Below are 8,349 nucleotides of genomic sequence, written 5' to 3'. Positions count from 1 at the left end.
ACCGGTACCATATTAATTTGTGTCATCTTGAATCTTTCACACAAGTTTTGCAAGTATCTGTTTATCATATACAGGTAATCAATCTGCAAACTCAAAATTCTAATGTTATTGAATTATGAAATGTGATAACTATATACATTGTATGTACCAATCGCAAACAATACATCGCAGATCTCAAAATATATTTCTTTATGCTGTAATGAATAGCAACCCCATGTGGTGACCTTGAGCATTTTTAACCATGACAGACAATGAAGTTTAACTTGCTTTTGTTTTATGACAAGTATAAAAATGATTGGTCCAAAATAAACACACACATATATATATATATAAATATATATATATATATATATATATATAATATATATATATTATACATATATACAGTATATACTGTATAATATTGGGCTAAAAAAATCATGAAGAATAATCAGGTTTTTAGCATGAAGATAAATTATTCCGTGTATATTTCTTTATATTTTGGCAAATAGCGCCCTCAATGGGGACCTTGACAAAGTTCAAATGTAGGATCTTGTGGAGTTTGAATTGCTCTATACCCATGTACCAAATACGACAGTGATACACCAACATTAATAATAAAGAAGTTATGTAGGGGGCAAAATGTCCCCCCCCCCCCCCTTGGGCATGTGAAGGGTCAAATAGCTTGAGGAGGAGTTAACCCAAATACAGATGTGGATTGCATGAATGCAGCAATCACAACACATCGGTGACGTATGAGGAAAATCAGACAATCTGTTCAAAAGTTATGATTTTTTCAAATCTTAGTGCCACCACCACAGGATAAGAAGATCACAAGAGTTTGTGATGTTAAGCAAGGGACAATGACACAAAGAAAAAATACAGATAACTTCACGAATAGGGCACAAATCTTTCAACTTTTTACTTACATAAGTTAAAGGGACTGTACAGTACTGGTTGAGGTAGGGATTCATGTTTTGAACATTCCTAAGTAAGATAATGAAAAGTCTCTCATGAAATATGAAAGAGCATGTAATTTTAAGAAGGATTCAACGTTTATTTGATGAAAATTGGTTTTCAAATGGCTGAGATATCCAAAATAAGTGCTAATAATAAAAGGCGACATGCCACAACTTTATTAGGATCTCTTCGTTTCACCTTGTTTTCGGATATCTCAGCCATTTCAAAACCGATTTTCATCTAATAAACTTTTGATACCCATTAGAACTGCATGCTCTTTGACATCTCATAGAGTGGTTTCTGAATATCTCGTAAAACGTTAAAAGCTAAATCTTCACCTCGACGAGACCTGTACACACCCTTTAAGGGTAATTGATATCATCTTGCCCCTGCTTTGTGAAAGAGGTAAAGTCGATAGTTCTTTCATCATGCTTCAAAAATGAAAATATGTTGAATTCTCTTTTATCTTTTCTTTATATCACATACACAAACACACACACGCGCGCACGCGAACACACACACACAATTCCTATCAACTCAACCAGGAAGTATATGAAACAAACTACACAGTAAATCACATAAGACATTACATTTATTTGTGGCATATCACTTTTTACACAAGTCTTCATGAGAATGCCATAATAAATATTAAATACATGTAGCTCACCATAGCAACATTTGCTATCTGTAGCCACAGAATACATGAAGAAAAACCTAGATCATAAACATGTATGTTGGAATGATGAAAAACAACAAGAAATTAATATCATCTACACTCATTACTTTCAAGTCATTGAACAGGACACTTTATACTTAAAATTTATGAACCAAAAACAAATTTAAGTTACAATATCTGCTGAGCTTATGCCCCAGTCACATATAAACACGGATGCTCAAGGATCTACATGGTGATCCGGGGAGATCCGAGGACGTCCGGGGATATCCGGAGAGATCCGGGATTTTGGTATGACTGTACACACGGTATCAACACGGCAGCTACAAGGATAAGGCCGGAAGAGCGCGGCGTCTACACGGATCAATACGGCAACTACACGGATCAACACGGCAGCTACACGGCAGCCACATGGACCACCCCAGATTGCTTTGCCAACACGGCAATCCCCGGATGACGCCGGATGTTTTTAACCTCCAAAAGTTGCCGTGTTGGCCTCCCGGCGTCAACACGGATCTCTCCCCGGATCAGATCCGGGGTGGTCCGGGGTGATCCGGGATGTCTATGTGACTGGGGCATTAGGCCATGCAGCATCACATGAAATACTAATGCAGGATTAATAATGACTGGACCATGAAGTCCTGTGACAACTGCTTTTTTCTTTGAATGTGAATGCATGCCTGTCATGACATCGTATCATGAGATACACACTCATAAACCTTTGAAACTACATGTACTGAGATACAACAACATATATCTTACCATGTTAAGCAGTTTTAATACATGAATATCTGATTGCCTCTGATCAGGGAGGTGCCTCCCTGCTCTGATAGAACACTGAACACTTTTACTGCAAAAAAAAAAGGTAATGACTAAATAGAAATTTATACTTAAATATGTCTCATATAATATAATTGTTTTAAATTGCACTTTTCCAGAATTACTGAAGGATGCTGTTTATTTCCATGAACTAGAGCTTGAGTTAATCATATGGCTGTATCTATGAATGAGGACTAATCTCTCTAGTTGTGCTACTCAAGTACTGTTGCTCATGAAAGAGTGTGTATTGATTGCAAGTGAACATGACATTTACTCACAGAGATTTAAGCATTAAACAAAAATGAGAGTCTTTGCAGTCAGACGGAAAAGATGAGTGGTCTTGGTCAATGAAACAACATCAACAAAAACTGTTACTACAATGCTGCTGAAGAGAACATTCTTGAGGTGATGGGGGCAATAATGACAGTGTGAGCAACAGTGATGATTGATGATTAACCATAATGGGGTAGCATTAGGCTTTGGAAAGAGTTACATCGATCACAACACAGTGGCAGGGAATGCACAATTAGAATAACAATGTTTGGCAGTCACATTTACATCAATTTTCCTCCACTTTATAAAACAAGAAATGTGTGAGATAAGCTGCCAGATTGTCTCCCTCCACACAATAGGTAGCCTCAATGGCGTCATACATGGTTGTAAGTCATAAACAGGTGCATGAATGCTACGAAGACAGCTTCCAGGTAGGTTGGGGCCTTAAAAATTGTAACAGTCACAAAATCTAGCCAGCTTAAATCATGCTTGTGCCCCCCAAAATGAGGCATATGTAGCCTAGAAGCAGGTATGTATGGAGGGGGGGGGGGGTAAGTCCAGTAGGAAATATCTTTTTTAAAAAAAGCCAGAAGCTTGGCAAAAGTTGTCTGTGCCAGAAAGATGTGTGTACAATGTATATGAATTAATCACAATGCTGGTTTGTTGGGTTCATGTCCTTCACTGCTTCAAACACACCAATCTTCCAGAGACCTGTGCCCAAGCATTCTTGGAAACAAAGACTGTGTGTGTTGATACCAATGGTGTACTTACAAGATATCAAAGATGACATTGTTATAAGTAATGATGGCGATAGTGATGATGATGATGATCACCATGACAGCAAAATGACAATGGAATAGTTACATTTTATCACTTTATAAGTTTGTCATTTACATGTAATTTATATAGGGGATCAAATAAAAATCATTGCATGTTACAAATGTTTGTATCTACAACAGGGATAATGTTTTAGGAAATATGTATACAAAAGCAGATTTAAACTTGACACCTTTCTTGTTGAAATATTCAGATATATCACAGAGCATTTACTTCTTTCCAGTATTACATTCACTCATCTTCCACTCATACTGTTTGGGAATCCTTGAGTAGCACTTTGAACTTAATCTATGTTTGATCTAAACTTCAAATGAACAATAAATATAATGTTGGCTTTGGTTTATCCAATAACATAGATTTCCAGAAAGACAACAGCCAAACAACTTTGCAATGTTACAGTAGTGGACATGTATGCACATAGTATGCATGTCATGCTTCTCACAATAAATACTTTTGGGAACAGTGTACACATTAGTATCAATGCCAGTACATGGTTGAAGGAAAACTGATGCATAGAAACAATTTTACAAAGTTAACTCTTTTTGTGCCAGGTAGTAAACCTTTGATCTGTAGTGTCACGATATCTGATACCAGAAAGCATGAACACTTTTCGAAACATTCTGTTTTTCAAAGCCACATAACTTTTTAATGAATTTTATTCTGGAAATGCAGTACGCCAAAGTTGTATAGAAAATTGCAAAGCTTTGCTGTGATGTAAGTTCTGATTCATCCAGGTAACGTTCAATTAAAGCCCCATTCCCACATACAGGTATAGTACGGCGTATCGACGGCGGATACCCTCCCTGCTCATCAAGGAGACATCCCTGAGGATCCCCAGTACACCCCTGGGCATTCCTAGTAGCCGTGGCCACGCCGCCGAAAATTTCAAACACGTTTGAAATATCCGGGAGTCTGCTCCGGTAAGACACACCCGTAGCACAGCCGGCGGACATCCGACGGACAAACGCCTACACCCGCCGGCTAATCCGGCGCATACGTGAACAGCCGTGGCAGACCCGAGGTGTGTAAAGACGTCGGATCCACCACGGCTCCATGCCGGGTGTGCAGGGATGCGTCACGGATGGGTTAACGGCTGTGACTGGTGTACCAGGTATGAGGTACGTATGCAACGGATACCACCGGCTGATTGGCGGATACCACTCGTATGATCCGACGGGTGCACTACGGCTTGAGGACAGGTCCACTATGTATCACCCGCCTGACAGCCGCCGGGCAGTCGGCAGACATCCTGCACACCCGGCGACTCACCTGTGCCACTGCATTTTTCCCCGTCGCATCCACCAGCAATCCGCGAAATTACGTTCCGCCCCGCATCCACCGTATTATACCTGTATGTGGGAAGGGCCGCTTAAAGCATGAAAATCAAATTACTGTATCTGGACTTACTGTTTTAATTCCAAGAATGATTTAATGTCTGATCCTGGACGCTTCATCAGCTCATCTGATTTGGTGGCGGAAAAAAAATGTTACCTAACCAATCTGTCAACCTCAGTTTCAAACTTTATTTGACCATTGACTCCAAACAATAAAGTTGACAGTGTATCTGCGCCAATTGGCAACATTTTCCCACCAAAAAATCAGACGAGCTGATGAAGCATCCAGGATTGGACATGAAACCGTTCTCCGAATTAAAATAGTAAGTCCAGATGCAGCTATTTTAATTTTGTGCTTTAAGCTTTGCTGTGATGTAAATTCTATGACAAAGCTATGACTATGTCGCTTATACATACTGTGGTACATTGCGATTAATCAATCAGTTTGTGCATGGTTGTGTGTCAGGGCACAATTTGCAAAGATGGAAACCTGTCCACAGAGTCAGGTATTATACAAACATGGCACACAAAAAGCTAAACATGAAGTAATAAGAGATAATGAACAGACATAGTATTAGCATCATATGGGTATTACAGACATCGACTTGAACATACATACATGTATACCAGAAAACATACCGCTGCAATATTATGATTGGCTAGAGAATGGTTAATAGAGTTTCTTATTACCCATTGTGCTGCAAGTTAAAAAGATAATGACCCAGAGAAGCTCTGTTTTACACATTTCTAAATATTTGGTAATCACAGTACACTACAATAAATCTGTTTGCACATCTCAAAATATTTATGACAAAATTTACAAAATGGTAGTTTTTTTTTCCTTTTCTGCAATCAAATACTGGTAAAGAAAAATTAAGTATTCAGAAATTCAACGCAAAGTAAAAATATGAAAACTGCAATATCAAACAAAGTATTCATTTGTGTAGCACTAAACACAAAAATCCCTCAAGGTTACAAGCCTGATAGATTCAATCTTCCTGCATGAAATAATTGTTGAAATATATCACAGTATTCTTATAATAATCTCCAATCTCTAAGATTTTATCATTCTACATACTGGCAACATGTTAAGTTTTTCCCATATGGATTAACTGATTTCATCCCAACAAATTTTAAAAAAAAAGTAATCTCCAAAGGTAAACATAAAACACACACACACACACACACACAGAGAAATCCTATGTCGAGTCTCATGTTCGATGAGAAAAAAGGTTGACATATCCAATATTACCCATTTCATTATCACTGTTGTAGCACTGATAGTGCAAACATTCTTGTTTGATTGTGATGACCTATTTCTGTGTTACCACCAAATATACAAGTTTAGCAAATTAGGATATGTAGAACATTATATACCTGTTTTAGCTGCTGGAATGAAAGATCATGAATGTAATGAGGATATATAGACTTTTCTTGGCGACACTTGTTTCACAGTCTTGCCTTATCACACTTTTCACTGTCATTCACAATGAACTTTTAAGGTAAAATAATTCTGGATGTAGAATAGATAGAACATAAATCATGTGGACCAGGAATCTACATCTTAATGTATTATTTTGAGAAAATGAACACACTCTGATTTTTGATAATCCTGGACATTATATTTTTATATGATTTTATGAGTTTGAAAGATTTATACCTCATTGTATGAGCTGTCACATGGCAGTTGTGCGTTTAGGATACTCCAAACTAACCTACACGATGGGAGTCAAGAAATGACATTGTATAAGGAATATTTCTGCTTGCACAATTCATATGCAATAGAATATAGCACCCTAGCAGATATACTGTATATAAATACTCACTTTGTCTAGATGGAATGGGAGGTAGAAATCATGAATTCCACACAAACACACACACACACATACACACTGACACACATGCAGTCTTTGCTACAACTAAAAAAGCAACATTCAACATTTAAAAAAAAAAAAATAACATGGGTTTTTTTTTCACCTCTAAGAACCATTGCAAATGACAGGAATGGAACACCCCACTTTACACACAATTCAATGTTGTGCATCTGAATCGCCAATTAATATCCATGGAGGAATCACCCATTCAGCTCTTCTGTATCATAGGCATCACACACTACCACTACACTTCTTTATCAGTCTAGTACTGCTTTTGAATTGGTTAAAACTCCTTAGCTTTCCCTGGGTACTTGTAATAACTTAACCCATTGAGGATGGATTAATTTTGCTACAACATGCATTTCCCACAGACCCCTGCCCTAGTATACTCAGGACTCGTCCTCAACGGGTTAACCTTGGCAGGCCTTCCTTATTCTTGCTTTACCAGGTACTCTCTATTCATAGAGACCAAAATGGTCCTACTTTCTGGCTCATGTCACTTCATGAACTTGTCTTGGGATTTAATTGCTTAGGGTAATTTGCATTGGTTAGCATTACACGACCAGATGGTCTTCAAGTTCATCATACACGTACCTTGGTCATAGCTTTCTGACACCATTCATTCAAACATTTTTTAGACTGATCTAGATCCTTAATATGGGCCAGGAAGGTGGAGATAGATGAGTAAAAATCATATACCAGTAACCTGGTACTTTTAACACCATTTCCCTTTTGATTACTTCATTTACCATAAATACCTCAAAGTAAAAGCTTGCAGTGTATAATAAAAGAGAGAGAGAGATGCAATAGGTATTCAAATGGCACTATTAGGCTTGAGATAAATGTTTGCCTATTCTGACTAGTCTCCTGGTCTTGCAATATCACAAGCCATTTCAATAGTAATGTTCACAGGAACAATTATCATACATTTTTTACCTGTAGAATCACAACAACAGTTTTCCTCACTTAAATGACCAATTCCTATAAAGATGTCAAATATTGTTGACATTTTTAACCAGAGGACTGTCTCATTCATTCTCTTTGTGAATATGAATAGTAGTTTCTTTGTGTGTGTGTGTGTGTGTGTGTTTAGATCAGTATGTGTGTTGTCTTGTTCCGAATTTATACCTGATCATCTTATCATACCTACGGGGCAATGCATAAATTAGTAACAAATATCACACTGAAAGGAGATCAGGATGTGTCATTACAGCAAGTAAATCCTAGAGGTGCAAATTTCTCTTAATATAACCAAGTCAGGTTATCAAGAACAAAACCTATGATCGTTAAATTGTGAAAGCAAAGAATGCACAGCAGAGAGCAGCAAAGTGCAGATAATGGTTGTACAGTATATCAATAATGTTGACACCATGGACAAAGGCATAGCTAGATGAGTATTTGGTGAACTACTGACTGGCATCAGTTAGTAAATCACACAAATGCTATCAAAAATCTATTCATGTGTGCACACACTTTGGCACTGGCAAACCTTTCCTTGAGATGTAAGCTGTTAGGCAAGACAATGATAATATGAGGAAAGAACAAAACACCACAGTAAATGATACTGGCTACAGTTCAGTCAAATACATATTATACCAAT

This window comes from Diadema antillarum, unplaced genomic scaffold (assembly GCF_040938485.1).
Source record: "Diadema antillarum isolate AM-2024a unplaced genomic scaffold, OU_Dant_1.0 seq00002577_RagTag, whole genome shotgun sequence".
NCBI classification, from domain to species: Eukaryota; Metazoa; Echinodermata; class Echinoidea; order Diadematoida; family Diadematidae; genus Diadema; species Diadema antillarum.
Note: the sequence above shows the minus strand (reverse complement) of the source record.